The sequence below is a fragment of the Zingiber officinale genome, chromosome 1B (assembly GCF_018446385.1).
Source record: "Zingiber officinale cultivar Zhangliang chromosome 1B, Zo_v1.1, whole genome shotgun sequence".
Taxonomy (NCBI): domain Eukaryota; kingdom Viridiplantae; phylum Streptophyta; class Magnoliopsida; order Zingiberales; family Zingiberaceae; genus Zingiber; species Zingiber officinale.
Window position 1 is genome coordinate 8926906 of NC_055986.1, and position 16397 is coordinate 8943302.

At 37.6% G+C, this 16397-nt stretch overlaps 1 non-coding gene across 1 annotated transcript; it reads left to right on the top strand.

Moving 5' to 3' along the window:
- Positions 1-10167: 10167 nt before the first annotated feature.
- LOC121994482 lies at positions 10168-10273 on the top strand. The gene has a single exon (XR_006115745.1). It is a non-coding gene; the product is annotated as a small nucleolar RNA R71 (small nucleolar RNA).
- The last annotated feature ends 6124 nt before the right edge of the window (positions 10274-16397 follow it).

Consider the following 16397-nt stretch of genomic DNA (forward strand, 5'->3'; position numbering starts at 1 on the left):
TTAATAAGGACGGCCACATGAATTCACCCATGAACATACCCATGGCCGGCCCTAGCTTGGTCTCCAAGCTAGCTTGGCCGGCCCCTATAGGATGGGTAAGAAGGTGGGTATAGGTGGGTATAGTACTCTATAATTAAGAGGCTACGATAGGGACCGAGAGGAGGAATTGGTTTTGGTCTCCCGATAAAATTAAGCATCCCGTGTTCGCCCCGAACACACAAGTTAATTTTATCAATAATAATTCATTCCACTAGAGAATTATTATTGAACTACCGCACCAATCCCAAATTACATTTTTGGGCTCCTTCTTATTATGAGTGTGTTAGTCTCCCTATGTTTAAGATATCGAATGTCCACTAATTAAGTGAGTTACTGACAACTCATTTAATTAATATCTAAATCCAAGAGTAGAACCACTCAACATTATTATCATGTCGGACTAAGTCCACCTGCAGGGTTTAACATGACAATCCTTATGAGCTCCTCTTGAGGACATTATCAACCTAGTATCTCTAGGACACAGTTTCCTTCTATAATCAACAACACACACTATAAGTGATACCATTTCCTAACTTATCAGGCTTATTGATTCATCGAACTAAATATCACCCATTGATAAATTAAAGAAATAAATATCAAATATATGTGCTTGTTATTATATTAGGATTAAGAGCACACACTTCCATAATAACCGAGGTCTTTGTTCCTTTATAAAGTCAGTATAAAAGAAACGACCTCAAATGGTCCTACTCAATACACTCTGAGTGTACTAGTGTAATTATATAGTCAAGATAAACTAATACCTAATTACACTACGACCTTCTAATGGTTTGTTCCTTTCCATTTTGGTCGTGAGCTACTGTTTATAATTTATAAGGTACTGATAACATCATCTTCTGCATGTGACACCACATACTATGTTATCTACAATATAAATTAAATGAACAACTACAAAAAAATGTAGACAATTTGACCAAATGTGATTCTTTATTCATAATAAATATTTATACCAAAAGCTAGGCTTTTAGTATACACTCTAACAATGAGCTCCTCTTGAGGACATTATCAACCTAGTATCTCTAGGACACAGTTTCCTTCTATAATCAACAACACACACTATAAGTGATACCATTTCCCAACTTATCGGGTTTATTGATTTATCGAACTAAATCTCACCCATTGATAAATTAAAGAAATAAATATCAAATATATGTGCTTTGTTATTATATTAGGATTAAGAGCACACACTTCCATAATAACTGAGGTCTTTATTCTTTTATAAAGTCAGTATAAAAGGAACGACCTCAAATGGTCCTACTCAATACACTCTAAGTGTACTAGTGTAATCATATAGTTAAGATAAACTAATACCTAATTACACTACGACCTTCCAATAGTTTGTTCCTTTCCATCTTGGTCGTGAGCTACTGTTTATAATTTATAAGGAACCGATAACATGATCTTCTGTATGTGACACCACACACCATGTTATCTACAATATAAATTAATTGAGCAACTACATTTATCATAAATGTAGACATTTGACCAATGCGATTCTTATTTCTAGATTAATGTTTATACCAAAAGCTAGGCTTTTAGTATACACTCTAACAGATACCTAAAGATGGGGTTTTGCATATGGGAGGCCTTAGCTCTTGAAGGCTCATAAGGTTGATGTAACCCAGTTATTGCATTCCAAAAATGATTCCAATTAAACCTTGGATCAAACCTATGAGGGCTACCGGTGGTTAATCCAAAACAAGAATTAAAGTCACTAAATGCCCATAGAAATTCTTGATTCATTAGTCTAAAAGAGATTTTTCCAAAATAATCATCTTCATTAGTAAAATGGACATCCAATGAACTTAAAAATTCCAAAACAAGACGAGGATATGTAGGCAAATGTGTATACATAATATCACTCCAATCCAAAAGCCCAATCATCAAATCTACATCTTCCCTAATTCCAAGCATATCAAGAACAGTTGGGTCGATATATCTAGTACACACTATCTTTCTATTGACAAGAATTGCAAATCTAGTTACTTGATCATCATTTCTAAACACAATATTGAATTCATTGTCATTACCTTCGTTGCGTAAAGTCCTTTTGCCTTTGCCCTTCACTGGTTGTTTTCCTTTGTCCCTTGATGGCTCCTTCTCTTTGTCTCCACTGGATCCACCACCTCCTTTGCGATGTTTCTTCAAAATATTGGACATCTTGATGAGTTTAGATAGGGGAAGAATTATCTAGAGTTGGAAAAATGGAACTCAAAGAACAAAGATCTTAGGTTAGGAGAAAAAAAGTCCAAGTCTTAGAAAGGAGGAGAATCGGATCTAAGAGATCTTGAGAGATTAGAGAGGAGTTTTTAAGAGATCGGGAGAGAAAGATATGTTTTGGAGAGTTGGAGGTGTGCGGAACACGGCCAAGATCTGGCCGTGTAAGGTAGAAAGAAGACTTTAATAATTCTCCTACACGGGCCGTGCAGATCCACACGGCCTCCCCCTCTTCCTCTCTCGGATTCACGTGCAGTAGTGTATGCGGGACACGACCTCTCCATCCTTCTTCTCGGGATTCTTCGCACGGCCGTGTCTGGGATACGGCCTCTCCATCCTTCTTCACGGATTTTCTATACGCCGTGTTCCGGGACACGGCCTATACCTTTCTCCTGGAGATCTCAGTCTCCACCACCGGATGACACGGCGACACTTCCCTTCTCTCGCAACCTTTACCGCCGTGTATAGCACACGCCGCTCTGTTTTGCACCTAACCTGAAAACAAAATCAAAAGAATGCATCAAACCAAAAGAAATTAAATTACAAATCAAAACTAACTAAAAGAACCCTTGGGTTGCCTCCCAAGAAGCGCTTGTTTAAGGTCTTTAGCTCGACCAAACTTGATCATTCACTTCTTTTCCTCGCCCTTGGAGGACAGATATACTTTTCGTTTTTGTTGGGAGATCTTCTCCCAACATCTTCCACCACATTGTCTCCTTCGTTTGGTGGCCTTCCATGAGGATGGAAATTCCATTCCTAAAGTTTATAAATGCTTGTCCTGCTACAAGCATTTAAAAGAGACGAGACATGGTTAGAGATATTAGATAGATCATATTCCAACCTTTCCTTACCAATTACCAAAGAAAGCTTATGATTTTTGACATCAATTATAGCTCCAGTTGTAGCAAGGAAAGGTCTTCCTAATATGATTGGAATCCTGGGGTCCTCTTCCATGTCCAACACGACAAAATCTGTGGGAATAACATTCCCATCCACCTCTACTGGCACATCTTCTAAAATACCCAAAGGGTACCTGCAGGAATGATCGGCAAGTTGAAGTGCCATAGTAGTAAGTTTAATGTTTTTGAGACCTAATTTATTACAAATTGAATAGGGAATGAGGCTAACACTTGCCCCCAAATCACAAAAATCTTTTTCAAAAAATTCTTTTCCTATGTTGCAAGGAATATAAAAGCTCCCTGGGTCCTTTAGTTTTGGGGAAGTGTTCTTCTTCAAAATAGCACTACATTCCTCACTAAGCGCAATTGTCTCAACCTCTCCCCTTCTTCTCTTGTTTGACATGAGATCTTTCAGGAATTTGGCAAATCTAGGCATTTGAAGAATAGCATCAATAAGAGGTACCTCTACACAAATTTCCTTAACTTTTTCTAAAAACTTGCCAAATTTTTCATTATGCATCCATTATAGCACTACATAAGATTGTTTGGCAACATTATAAGATTTGAAGATTATAGCATCAACGATTATAAAACCATTATAAAACCATTATGCTCCCAATTTTTCGGTTTCTTTGTAAGATTTATTGAATGTAAATGGTTTACCAATTCTTATCCCTCAATTGCCAAGCACTTGTAGAAAGTTGCCGGTTCTCTCTTGCAATAGACAACCGGCTAAGGACTGAGAAATGTATCTAAATATGATCAATTAGACGTGAACCTACGTTGTCCTTACACAGAAGCGCACCTATTACTATGCCTCCTCGGATATCAACATAGAAGCACACAACTTATTAATCTATCAAGAAACAAAAAACTAATCACAAAATCCATTCTACTCTCTTGAATGTTCCTATTTCCTCTTCAAGATTATCTCTCAAACGTCCTTACACGGGCTTGCACCTGTCACGTGGATCCCTCGGATGATCGAGTGAGAGTTTATCTTTACAAAGTCCACAAGAAATCCAAACAATCAATCAAGAATGAGAGTTAAGCACAAACCACCATTAATCATTCAAGATCTAATTGATACAAGCAAGACAATGTCATTGAAACAAGAAAATGGCAAATCCATAAGAGATTACATCAATCCATCATACAAATACTCCCTTGATCCTAAAATACAATATCTACTCCATGAATCGAGGAAGAATATCCGAAGAAATGAAGATTACAAGCATTTCTTAAATCCCCAATCCAAGAAACCAAGAAAAGGGGGAAAGAGAAAACTTATCTACGAAGAAGCCTCGTCTTCGGATCCAATCCTCGCTCCGGAGTCGAAATCGTCAAGAACTCCCTTAGAATCGCCCAGAAATCCTCCCAAGAATGGGAGAAACCACCAAATCTTGCCTTCTCCCAAAGGGAGATCCCTTTCAATTCATGAAGGAGGGTTTAAATAGAGGAGGAATCGGGCGCCACACCGGCCCGTGACACGGCAGTGTGAGATTCACACGCCATGTCCGATTCCTTCTGCCTGCTGCAGCCGTGTGACTCACACGGCCAGGACCCTTCTACTATCCGGAAATGTCACACCGGTCAGTGGTGCACACGACCACACTGCTAGGTTCGGAACCTCACGCAGTGTAGATCCACCACGACCATGTAAGGCTTCCTCGCTGGTTGGCTTCAAATCTTGACACGGCCGTGTGAGGTTCACACGGCCATGTCATCTTCCTCTTCTGTTGGTGCCAAACTCCACACGGCCCGAGCTCCATACCAGTGCAGGGCCATGTGAGATACACGGCCTGGTGCTTTCTCCCTTTGTTTCCTCCAAGGCTTGCCCAAAGATGTAGATTCTTCACCAAATCGACTCCTGTGTACAGAAAATGCACAAAAAATAGATCTCCGAACTAAAAGAGTAAATATGCTAAAAGGAAAGCTGGAAGTATAAAAATGCATAGATCAAGCATGCTCAAAGTATGTAAATGTGCGTAAAAACATGCATAAAAGAGTATATAATCTACGCACATCACACCCCCAGACTTAAACCTTTGCTTGTCCTCAAGCAAAATGCTGCAGTCTAAATTCATATGTTCTACAACACATTCATAAAACCTAGTGCATTTTCCTAACTCTATCAAAAAGTTTCATTAACAAGCATGATCATAGAAACAAGTAAAGTATGGTTCAAGCATAAGAATCTTGTGCACAGTGTAAAAGCAACTCAACACCCTTCAAGTTTCAATCCATGTCCTAGTCAAGTCGTCATCAAATTTGAATTCCTAGTGTTTCCAATGAAAGGCAAGTAACCAGTGATAGGCACTTACTTACCATTCACTTGGTTCATATTTCTCAACTAACCCAAGGTCTCAAAGGTGTGCTCAATCTCAAGGGAAGCTAAGCAGTCATTTCCCCAGTAACCTAACTCGGTCTCAAAGGGGTGACTTGCTAGATTTCACTCATGACAACTGTTTTTTATATCCCTTATTTTTTTTTTTTTTTATAAGTGTTTGCATTGTGCAAAACTTATTCACAAATGTACTTTTTAGCACACATGTTGGGATATTTTGATTTTTCCAAATGAGCTTTAATGATTTGAGCCTCATCCAGTAACCAAAATGAAAGTTGAGAAATCACCATGGAAACCAAGTACTAAGCAAACAAGATGAATCATGACTATTTCAATGACATCAACTATTCAAGCATCAAGCACAAGTGTAGTGAAGATAAAATCCTTAAGGTTGAACCAAAACTAAAACTCATTACCATAAGATTCTCAGCTTATTAATGCTTCCCAAGATAGAAAAAAGAACTACACAAAGTTTACTACTAGCATCATTCGAACACCATGAATCAAGACAATAATCGTGCTAACATTTCACTTGAATCCAAGAAAGCATATAAGTGAAGATTTGATGTTCTCAAATTTTTTTTTGCCATGATTATTTCAAAAGCAAGCAAAATAAAGCAACAAGAACCAACATGAAAAACTAACAAAAACTAAAAACTGAAAATGAAAACCAAACTAAACAGTACATGACACCCCCCCAGACTTAAACTTTTCATCGTCTCGATGAAATCAATATGGTGGAGGAGGTGGAGGTGGACGAGGGAAAGGAGGTCTACGACGTGGTTGGCCAATAGGAAAACTAGGAAAACCTGGAATCTCACCCCAAAGATCTATGATACTCATATAAAGCATCTACTTGTTGGCTAGTAAGCATCATGCTCTGCATAAAATCTCTCATCCTAGCCTGATCAGTATCATAATCCTGCACAAACTCAGCCACTTGACCTTGAAAATTCCTCGTAAACTGAAAATGATTTTGTACCTCCCTAAACTGATCATCAGATAAAGAGAAGCGCCCCTCCAACATTTTTCGTTGGGAATCTTGCTTCTCATGAAGTGATTCTAGAGACGTACGAAAATCTGAAAAATCAAACCTAAAAGATACCGTGCCATATGCAAAAGAATGCCTAGCGGGCTCCATAAAACTAGAAGGCTGCGGGTGTCCATATGACGAGGGCTCATGATGTGGCTCAGTGTCTCCAGGTATAGAAGGGTTATCCTCAAAATCTAACTCAGAAATTACCCAATTAGTCGGGTTACGAATAGTAGTTCGTTCAGGAAAAGGAAGGGGTAAAGGAGAACCACTCCTCCTAAGAAACGCGAAACCATTCTCATCCCGAACGATCATTTTCATAGCAAGACATGCATCAATGTCAATCATGTCATTACTATGAATTATTTCCAACCCATCAACATCAAGATTTAAATTATAAGCTATTCGGGTAATCAAACCACCAAAAACAATTGATCCCGATGATGCCCTAGCAGATCTTAATAAGGTTTGAACAAAATGAAAACCAGAATCAAATTCAACCTTATAAAGCATAGCCCATAAAGCATAAAGCTCTATTTTTTAACCACCCCATCACTCTCTCCCCTACCAAAAATAGTTTTACCCATGACTCTATGTAGATACCTAAAGATGGGGTTTTGCATATGGGAGGCCTTAGCTCTTGAAGGCTCATAAGGTTGATCTAACCCAGTTATTGCATTCCAAAAATGATTCCAATTAAACCTTGGATCAAACCTACGAGGGCTACCGGTGGTTAATCCAAAACAAGAATTAAAGTCACTAAATGCCCATAGAAATTCTTGATTCATTAGTCTAAAAGAGATTTTTCCAAAATAATCATCTTCATTAGTAAAATGGACATCCAATGAACTTAAAAATTCCAAAACAAGACGAGGATATGTAGGCAAATGTGTATACATAATATCACTCCAATCCAAAAGCCCAATCATCAAATCTACATCTTCCCTAATTCCAAGCATATCAAGAACAGTTGTGTCCATATATCTAGTACACACTATCTTTCTATTGACAAGAATTGCAAATCTAGTTACTTGATCATCATTTCTAAACACAATATTGAATTCATTGTCATTACCTTCGTTGCGTGAAGTCCTTTTGCCTTTGCCCTTCACTGGTTGTTTTCTTTTGTCCCTTGACGGCTCCTTCTCTTTGTCTCCACTGGATCCACCACCTCCTTTGCGAAGTTTCTTCAAAATATTGGACATCTTGATGAGTTTAGATAGGGGAAGAATTATCTAGAGTTGGAAAAATGGAACTCAAAGAACAAAGATCTTAGGTTAGGAGAACAAAAAGTCCAAGTCTTAGAAAGGAGGAGAATCGGATCTAAGAGATCTTGAGAGATTAGAGAGGAGTTTTTAAGAGATCGGGAGAGAAAGATATGTTTTGGAGAGTTGGGGGAGTGCGGAACACGGCCAAGATCTGGCCGTGTAAGGTAGAAAGAAGACTTTAATAACTCTCCTACGCGGGCCGTGCAGATCCACACGGCCTCCCCCTCTTCCCTCTCTGGATTCACTATGTTATGTCCGGGACACGGCCTCCATCCTTCTTCTGGATTCTTTACACGGCCGTGTCTGGGACACGGCCTATACCTTTTCTCCTCCGGAGATCACGCCGGCCGTGTCCGACGGACTAACCTTTCCTTTACTTTACTGGCAGCGTTACAGTGCGTAGCACTCCGTTCTTGCACCTAACCCGATAACAAAATCAAAAGAATGCATCAAACTAAAAGAAATTAAAATACAAATCAAAACTAACTAACTAAAAGAACCCTTGGGTTGCCTCCCAAGAAGCGCTTGTTTAAGGTCTTTAGCTCGACCAAACTTGATCATTCACTTCTTTTCCTCGCCCTTGGAGGACAGATATACTTTTCGTTTTTGTTGGGAGATCTTCTCCCAACATCTTCCACCACATTGTCTCCTTCGTTTGGTGGCCTTCCATGAGGATGGAAATTCCATTCCTAAAGTTTATAAATGCTTGTCCTGCTACAAGCATTTCAAAGAGACGAGACATGGTTAGAGATATTAGATAGATCATATTCCAACCTTTCCTTACCAATTACCAAAGAAAGCTTATGATTTTTGACATCAATTATAGCTCCAGCTGTAGCAAGGAAAGGTCTTCCTAATATGATAGGAATCCTGGGGTCCTCTTCCATGTCCAGCACGACAAAATCTATGGGAATAACATTCCCATCCACCTCTACTGGCACATCTTCTAAAATACCCAAAGGGTACCTGCAGGAATGATCGGCAAGTTGAAGTGTCATAGTAGTAAGTTTAATGTTTTTGAGACCTAATTTATTACAAATTGAATAGGGAATGAGACTAACACTTGCCCCCAAATCACAAAAAGCTTTTTCAAAAAATTCTTTTCCTATGTTGCAAGGAATATAAAAGCTCCCTGGGTCCTTTAGTTTTGGGGAAGTGTTCTTCTCCAAAATAGCATTACATTCCTCACTAAGCGCAATTGTCTCAACCTCTCCCCTTCTTCTCTTGTTTGACATGAGATCCTTCAGGAATTTGGCAAATCTAGGCATTTGAAGAATAGCATCAATAAGAGGTACCTCTACACAAATTTCCTTAACTTTTTTTTAAAAACTTGCCAAATTATTCATCTTTCTTGAGCATTGTAAGTCTCTGAGGAAAAGGGACAGCTTTGCTCTGATGGTTCAGTGGAAGAGTCTCTTCAACCTCAATGGTACTCTCCTCATTAGCTTGAATCTGATTTGGTATAAGAGGAGAGAGCTCTTCTTCTTTTTGTATCCCTTTTGAAGCGGTCACTTGGGAGTCTCCCAAGATCCGTCCGCTCCTAAGCTCAATTCTATTGCAATGCTCCATAGGATTCACATCAGGTTTTCCTGGAAGTTGTCCTGGTGCTCTGGATGATGAGGAAGCTAGTTGGGCAATTTGACTATCCTGGATCTTTTGATGCTTATCAGAATTATCCATTCTCTGAATGAGCTTTGCTAAATCTTGCTTCATTTCATTCTGACTTGAGATAATTTCTTCAAGCATCTTTTCAATATTTGACTTTGGTAAGCCTTGAGAAGATAGATGTTGAAAATTTTGTTGCCCAGCTTGAAAATTTGGTCTTACCCCCATAGATGGTCCTTGATCTTGATTATTTCTGTAAGAAAAATTGGGATGGCTCTTCCATCCAGGGTTATAAGTATTTGAGTATGGGTTATTCTGCCTTTGATTGTAACTCACGATTGCATCACATTGTTCCAGTTGATTGATTTGTGCAGTGATAGCTCCCAATGGACATGAGTCATTTGAGTGCTCTGAACTCCCACATACTTCACAAGATGTACTAATAGCATTGACCATATTAGCACTAGTCCCCATATTTTCAAATTTCTTTGTAAGAGCGTCCAATTTTGCAGACAAAAGAGTGACTGCATCTACATCAAACTTCCCTGATGCTTTAATTGTTGGGTTTACAGAAGAATAGCCACCACTTCTTTCATTTGCCCATTGATGATGATAATAATTTCTTCAGCTTCATCTAAACTTTTATTCATAAGTGCCCCTCCAGCAGCTGAATCGAGGGACACTTTGGTATGATAGTTGATACCATTGTAAAAAGTGTGCAACATTAACCATCTTTCCAACCCATGATGTGGGCATTGTCTGAGCATACTATTATATCTATCCCATGCTTCAAAAAGAGATTCTGAGTCAGTTTGCTTGAAGCTTGCAATTAAATTCCTCATATGAGCTGTTTTGCTTGGTGGATAGAATTTATCAAGAAACTGTTGCTCACACTGCTCCCAAGTGGTGATGCTATTAGGGGCCAAAGAATTCAGCCATTGCTTTGCCCTATCTCTTAAGGAAAACCCAAATAATAACAATCTAACTGCTTCTGAAGGAACTCCATTCATTTTCATGGTACCACATATTTCATAAAAGACCTCTAAGTGTTGATTGGGGTCTTCATGAGGTCCTCCACCAAATTGGTTCTGCTGCACCATAGATATAATTGCGGGTTTGATATCAAAGTTATTAGCTTCCACTGGAGGTCTTGAAATACTAGATCGAAAACCTCTTGCATAAGGTGCTGCATAATCCTTGAGTGGTCTATTCGCCATGTTCAAATATTCATGTTCTTCAATTTGCCTTAGAATTCTTCTTTTATGGAAAGTTCTGTCAATCTCAGGGTCAAAAGGAAAGAATTCCCCTGCAAAGTTAGATCTTCGCATACACAAGAACAAGATAGCAAATGACAATTCAACAGAAAAAAGAAAAATAAAAGAATCAAAAATGCAGAATTGAATTTGTACAAAAAGAATTAACAAGAAGTAAAAGTTATACAAGAAAATAAAAACAGAAATCTAATGATTAGCTACAACGATGCAATATGAAAGGAAAACAAATGTTATGTTTAGTCTAACTCAATTGATAATTCCTAATGTTATAGCGCAGTCCCCAGCAACGGTGCCAAAAACTTGTCACGCTCCGCAAGTGTACGGAAATGTCGCAAGTAATATAAAAGATTATCGTATCCACAGGGACTGGAATAAGCACTAGAAATGTCTCAATGCGAATTAGCTAAATAACTATCCAATCGTTTCAAATGCAAAGTGAAGGTAAACAAATCTAATATTATAGATCTACAAACAAGAGTTTAGTGTTTTGGGTTATGATAAGAGAGATTCTAGGAGTTTCGATTTCTTTGTAAGATTTCTTGAATGTAAATGGTTCACCAATTCTTTTCCCTCAATTGCCAAGTACTTGTAGAAAGTTGCCGGTTCTCTCTTGCAATAGACAACCGGCTAAGGACTGAGAAATGTATCTAAATATGATCAATTAGACGTGAACCTACGTTGTCCTTACACAGAAGCGCACCTATTACTATGCCTTCCTCGGATATCAACATAGAAGCCCACAACTTATTAATCTATCAAGATACAAGAAACTAATCACAAAATCCATCCTACTCTCTTGAATGTTCCTATTTCCTCTTCAAGATTATCTCTCAAACGTCCTTACACGGACTTGCACCTGTCACGTGGATCCCTCGGATGATCGAGTGAGAGTTTATCTTTACAAAGTCCACAAGAAATCAAAACAATCAATCAAGAATGAGAATTAAGCACAAACCACCATTAATCATTCAAGATCTAATTGATACAAGCAAGACAATGTCATTGAAACAAGAAAATGGCAAATCCATAAGAGATTACATCAATCCATCATACAAATACTCCCTTAATCCTAGAATACAAGATCTACTCCATGAATCGAGGAAGAATATCCGAAGAAATGAAGATTACAAGCATTTCTTAAATCCCCAATCCAAGAAACCAAGAAAAGGGGAAAGAGAAAACTTATCTACGAAGACTCGTCTTCGGATCCAATCCTCGCTCCGGAGTCGAAATCGTCAAGAACTCCCTTAGAATCGCCCAGAAATCCTCCCAAGAATGGGAGGAAACCACCAAATCTTGCCTTCTCCCAAAGGGAGAGATCCCTTTCAATTCATGAAGGAGGGTTTAAATAGAGGAGGAATACACGGCCAGTGACACGTGTGAGATTCACTGCCATGTCCCTTCCGCCAGCTGCACGTGACTCACGACCCTCTGACTCAGTCAAGATCCACTGTAAGGCTTCGCGGTTGGCTTTCTTGACAGAGGTTCACACGGCCATGTCATCTTCCTCTTCAGCTGGTGCCAAACTCCACGCATCCATACACGAGGTAAGTGAGATACTGGTGCTTTCTCCCTTTGTTTCCTCCAAGGCTTGCCCAAAGATGTAGATTCTTCACCAAATCGACTCCAGCAAAAAGCAGATCTCCGAACCAAAAGAGTAAATATGCTAAAAGGAAAGCTGGAAGTATAAAAATGCATAGATCAAGAATGCTCAAAGTATGTAAATGTGCGTAAAAACATGCATAAAATAGTATATAATCTACGCACATCAATAGACTTGTGTGCCAAATACATATAAAAGTTAAGCATTATCACAAAAGAACAATACATGAATCAACTTGCTGGAGACATTCTAGACAAACTTTTATTGACCTAATTGTTTGCACCTACTACACTTGTTTTTAATATTTCTTGTGTCTTGGACAGGATCCTTGCTTTCTTCCTTTTTCCAGGTTGCACAAGGCTACTAGGTGGTAAAACAATATATTCGTGTCCACCTATTGACCAATATTGTTTACTTCTATATAGATAAATACGATCCATGTAAGTACTTTTCTAAGTTTTAAATAAGAAATAATGCTCACAATTCTTATACGGGTTCATAATCATGTATAAACACATTGCAGTAGCATGTGAACAAGGAAACCCTGAATTCTGGAATTCGCCACAATCACATTTACAAAACTCCATGTCAACTATATAGGATGATGATAAAGTTTGTACCTTCATTTTTGTTCTGCTATGTGGATGCACTGTACAATACCCAATTTTTTTTCTCCTAGTGTCAATCTACTTCATAGCTAATGGTGTCAATACTCATGTAGAATTAGACACTTGCTCCCTACGATTATAAAACCATTATGCAACAGTTTTCGAGTCTTCTTGAACAATGCATTCATGCTTTCAGAACAATTCATGGTCAACATTGAGTACCTTCTACCAGGGAAATGTGCATTTTCCCATTTTATGGGTTCTATATTTTGAAACAATTTATAAGCATCAACATGTGTCTCTGACATAATCTGCATGATTCGATCAAATTGTGGAATTGTATTTGCTCTTGCTGTAATCCAAAACAATCTTAATGCAAGTCTATCATGTGTATATGTAATCATATTACAAGACAAGTGATGATAACATAATCATGACAAATAGTAGGGTAAACTTTACTTTACAGATAATATTCCACAATGTCTAATAGATATAATTATCATATTTGATGGATCAATTACAAGAAATATCTTTAGATGATTTAAAAATTACTCTCATGCAAAGCCACACTTAACCTTAGCAATTGCAAAGCCAACTGGAAGAATATTCCATTACCATCTATTATTGTAGTTATCAATAATACACCAAGATATTTGCCCCTCAGGTGTGTTGCATTAATTCCAATTAATTTACGAAAATATGTTCAAAAAACTCTTCTATATGTACCAAAAGTCCAAAAACAACATTGAAATCTATCATCATTTTTTTTCAATACAACGTATGTATCTGGGTCTCTATATTTTAGCTCATGAAATAGTCTAGGGAAATCACCATTATCTTTATCAAAATCACCTACTACCTTATTTATAGCTTTCACACGTGCACAGTATGTCTTTCGATATTATTCACTTCAAATCGTGATTTCATCTCATTTCGAATGTTTAGGGATTTATAATCTTCTGAATCAATAAAATAACTTTAAATCTGAGAAGTTATAAATGAAGATATACATGCAAGATGATCAGTTGTTACCATACTACTACATTGGTTACACTTTAAATATTTTGTAACCATGGATTCAATATTTCCTCTTGCAATTATTGTCCATGTGTAATTTTCTTCATCACAGAATGCTTTAACTCTATTTTTCTTGGTGTCTTTTATTTTGTATGTGAAGTATCTTTTCATAGCATATAGCAAGTGCGTCTTTAAAATACTTTTGTGTTGTGTAAACCTACAATAAGAATTAATATAACTTTATATTAGTACTGCTGAAATTGAGTTGAGTTAACATTATAAAAGTTTAAAAAAATACGTTCCCTAACCAACACAAAATTCCTCAATAGAGTCATCTAGTTCTTCCATTAATAATGGAACAAGGCTTGTGTTCATTTCATATATATCTTTAGCTAATAAAAACTACTCTTCAAGATCGCTATATTCATTAGTGTTGGCTGGTTCATCTTATAAATAGTGCATATCATTTGCTAAGAATTCATCCTCGGAAACATCCATTTCAATTTCCACTTCCATTCTATTGTTGTTATATTCTTGTTCAATCCACGTATCTTCAAAAAGATCCTCCAATCATGTACTCGTATATACTAGGTCATCCTCAAAACTATGAACTTGCTCATTCAAATTGAAACTGTAATTAATAGTCTCTCCAGTATTGACCACAATACTAGAGGAAGTTGAAGATATCATATTGTCGGTACTCATATTTATATTTAGAGTAATGGATTTATTTCGATTTTCTATTTGTGAATATATAGATTGCATAATAAATGTGAGCACCTCTTCAAATTTTGATCTTCCATGTATTGATACAATAAAAAATTACGAACAAAAATTCTATCAAAACTATGAATATTTAAAAAACATAATAGCCGAGTAGAGGAAATCAATAGACCATTAAATATGTATCTTGATAAAATTGTACTATAAACTTTTTAGGATTTATCCTTTTAGAAGCAATTAACTTTTAGATAAAAATAAAATTAGGATTTTGATTTAAAAAAATTAAATAAAAATATCTAAAAAATAAAAATGTTAATATTTGTATAAATTGATAATGCTAATCTATATAAAAAAAAAGGACAACAAAAACTAGTAGAAGAAAACATACATGTGATTGATCCCAATGAAAAGCTTAGTCATCAGTAGGATTTTAGATGTTGTTGGTGTTTTGGAATTTTTTTGAAATTCTTCAAATTTTGGAGCACTTTTTTGTGTTGGGAGTTTTGGAGCTGCCAGAATAATGATTTACACCAAACCAAAGCATGATACTTCAATTTTAAGGATGTTTTGCCCTACCAGAAGATTTGAATGCTAACTAAAAAAAGGGAACGGAGCTCAGTTTTGCCTGACCATTGCAGTTAGAGTTGGGCGGAAGGAAGGTTGCATTTCGTCGGTTAAGACTTTCGTGGTCAGGGAGGGTCATTTGTGTAAATACCGGGTGGTAGTTTTGATGTAGTCAACCAAGTTAAGTTAGATCCCGTGTGTGTTTGATCCTTGTGTCTAAGTGTGCAGGAGCTAAGGAACACAAGAAATCGAACGGAAGACGCAGCCAGCAAAAAGGATGACACGGGAAATGAGTCGACGGGCTCGATGTTGTAGAAGAGTACACCAGTGGATGAGAAGGAAGTGTGCGACGCTCGAGGAACGAGAAGCCGGGGAGGAAGCATGCTCAAGGAGAAGGCTGGAAGATGGATCCGGGTGAGCCCAATTCCGGATGAAAGAAACCACTCAGACGATCGAAGCAACGGAAGAGCTAACAGGGAGTTGCTGGAGGCGCCCTCAATTTGGTTGGAGGAGCCTCTGCGCTTTTCTATGGGAAGGAGCCTTCAACAAAATTGAAGGCGCCTTCAACCACCCATGGAAGGCGCCTTCAACCCTTTGAAGGCGTCTTAGATTGGGCAAAACATAACCGTTAGCAAAGATAAAACCTTATCTTCGCTTGCTTCACTGGATGCGTCTTCCAACTTATTAGAGGCATCTTCCAGCCTCGGATAAGATTTTTCAAGGGTTATAAAAAGACCTTTGGACCTAGGAAATATAGAACAACTTCTGTATTAACTTTTCTAATCATTTTTGAGCTATCAACGTGTGTAAAAGGTTTCTCCGTCTTCAACGAAAGAGATCTTTTAGTGATCTTTTCAACGCCTTAGATTAACAACCACCTACGTTGTAATCAAGTAAAACTCTAGTCTTTTACCTACTCTTTTTAAGTTATTATTTCTTTTATTATTGTTATTGTGCTACTAATTAAAGGATCGAGAAAGTGATTTACTTTTCTTGTAGGCAATTCATCCTCCTATTGTCGGTTCCACTGCACCAACAATTTGTCTTCGTTTAGTTGTTGTGTCGTGCTGTAGACCATCGGAAACATATCGATGTTGGAAATGACGTGTTTAGATTTACATTTTCTTGTTCACCTTTTTAACAAAGAAAGTGCACCATTGCTAGCCATCGATGTTGGTT